Source organism: Lycium ferocissimum, chromosome 1 (genome assembly GCF_029784015.1).
Source record: "Lycium ferocissimum isolate CSIRO_LF1 chromosome 1, AGI_CSIRO_Lferr_CH_V1, whole genome shotgun sequence".
Taxonomy (NCBI): domain Eukaryota; kingdom Viridiplantae; phylum Streptophyta; class Magnoliopsida; order Solanales; family Solanaceae; genus Lycium; species Lycium ferocissimum.
In genome coordinates, this window is record NC_081342.1 from 56,485,871 (window position 1) to 56,488,232 (window position 2,362).

The 2,362-nt window shown below is 32.0% G+C and overlaps 1 long non-coding RNA gene across 1 annotated transcript in view; it reads right to left on the reverse strand.

Moving 5' to 3' along the window:
* LOC132055968 (uncharacterized) overlaps window positions 1-1,344 on the reverse strand; it is a 4,159-nt gene extending 2,815 nt beyond the window's left edge. Inside the window, exon 1 of the long non-coding RNA XR_009414693.1 lies at window positions 724-1,344. This is a non-coding gene — a long non-coding RNA (uncharacterized LOC132055968). The remainder of the gene's footprint in view (window positions 1-723) is intronic.
* Between the last annotated feature and the right edge of the window lie 1,018 nt (window positions 1,345-2,362).

Here is a 2,362-nt window from a genome sequence, read left to right on the forward strand (position 1 = left end):
AAAAAATTGTTTCTTTTTAAATTCATTTTTTAGGTACTGCATATGCTAATACAACTAATAATTTCCAAAAAAAAAAAATTGTTCAAATTGGAGGCCAAACAAGAGAGAACTTGTCTAGAACTTTATCAGCTCATAAAGGGAAAGCATCTAGTAAACAACATTTGTTATAGACTTAAAGAGAAGCATTTTTTGTAAAGTTAGGGAGCAAATTTGTTAGTGACTGATTAACATGAGGACAATCACTCAAAAGCTTCAAACTTGATTCAAATGGGACCAAAACAGAACCAGACAACTATCCTTGCATGTTCATACAAATAAGTTAAAAAGGAAAACTAGTCTTTTTCATTTCAAGCGGGATTGAAACAAAGACTAATTTGCACAAAATGTAAACAGATTAGCAGGATGAGATTCTAAAGCGGAAAAGAAACTAGCATTTGAACCCAGAAAACTCAATCAAGCTAAATTTTTTTAATAAGGTAACACAGAACTGGAATGTGAACAATATATGTAAACAAGACTGATATTAATCTAACCCTTCATGAATCCAATTATTAACACGTTTATGAATACTGAAGACAAATGACTCAATTCAGACTACTCTACAGGTTGTGGTTCATCAACTAATAATAGCTTAACCTACCAAATTTAAACTACACCAATCCCATAAAAAATATATTAAAAAAAAGAGATAAAAGTAAGATTAAGATAAGGAAGGAAGATTACCTTTTTGCCGAGCAGCGATAGGGGCGATGAGTGTTGACGATCATCTTTTACCTTTCACCGACTCAACAAACTAACTCAAACGAACTTAAAATTATTAACCTTGTTTCGATGATTCAAGAACTCAGCTTACAAGAGAAATTTCTTATTTTTGAACCAAGTAATCAGATGTTATGGAGCTTGGGATGTGTAAAACTTATTTGAGGTGTAAAAAACGTTTGTGGTTGTTTGAAACCAATTTGTGGTCTCCCGAAAACCTCTCCCTGAGATGCGAAATGGGGGTTCTATAAATAGAACCCCAAAACTGATTTTTGGGGTCCACCTGAACGATGTGAGACTCCCTCAAAGTGGAATTCGTTCAGTTAAGTTTTGAAGTCTGCATCTTTTTTGAAAAGATTCGAATCTTTAGGTTGGCAAAGGAGGGAAACATCAAAAGAAAAAAAAATCAGAGATTACCATTTGAATTTAAAGTAAGACAAAGGCAATTGAATTCGTTCGCCTGAAATACACAGGCAATGAGTGGAAAAGCTAAAGAGAGTCTGAAACTTAGACAAAAATGGCCAGGAATAGCTGGAAATCGCTGGAAGCATTCGGGGTTAAGCTTTTTAGGGTTCGTTGGTTTTGTGCTTTTCTGAATTGAAGGAAAATGTAGGATTAAAAATTAATTCCTTTTTTAATTTAGGTTGGGTCGGGTCATTAAGTTATTGGGCTGGGAAGTTGCTAGAAAAGACGCTAATTTGGAATTTTAAATGAGGCCCAAAGCTCAATTTAACAAACAACCAATTTAAACAAAAACCATTCTTTAAAAATTAATCCCAGTCAAAGCAAAATTGAGATGAATTGTATTCTATTAATTAATTAAGCTTCTTTACTTCAACAAAGTAAAAATACTTATTTTTTATATTAATGAACTAATTATAGTAATTACTTTAATTGAAAATACGTACTTAACTAAAATACTTGTTTTTATGCAACTTGATTTTCTAATCCAGAAATAAACATATTTTATACTTAAGTTTATATGTAAAAATATATATAACATATATTAGGAAATTTTTCCAATGAAAAAAGGGCGAATTATCACCAAAAGCTGTTTTAGAAAGTATTTTGAGTTTCTAAATAATTCTTTTACTCTGTTTGAAATTCAAAAAGCTTGACTAATTAATTTGAATTTATGGAGGGCAAAGATTGGGTGTCAACATGTATATAACGTCGTAACCTTACCCATAACCCATATAGATATAATATAAGTATACGTGCATATAACGTATAATATACACACACACACACACACACATATATATCCGATGCATGAATATGATAAGAGTACATCTTGAATCTGTCAGAGTGACGTAAGGTTGTTACACCTCCGAACATCGTTATGAGATAACATTTCCTTAAAAAAGTGAATCTATGAAGCATATGGAGAAAGACTTGTTAAGAACAATATTGCTAGAACATGATTCAATCTAGAACATCCCTAACTGCTAAGACTAGAATCATTATGGAGTAGCGTTACATTTACATTTTGTCTATATGGATCATGCCAAAAGAAGGAAAGTTATCCTTAACATACCTCAAGTCATCAACACCATCCCACAATGAATTTGTCGAACTAGTACTCCAATCCTGTAGCAAAGGA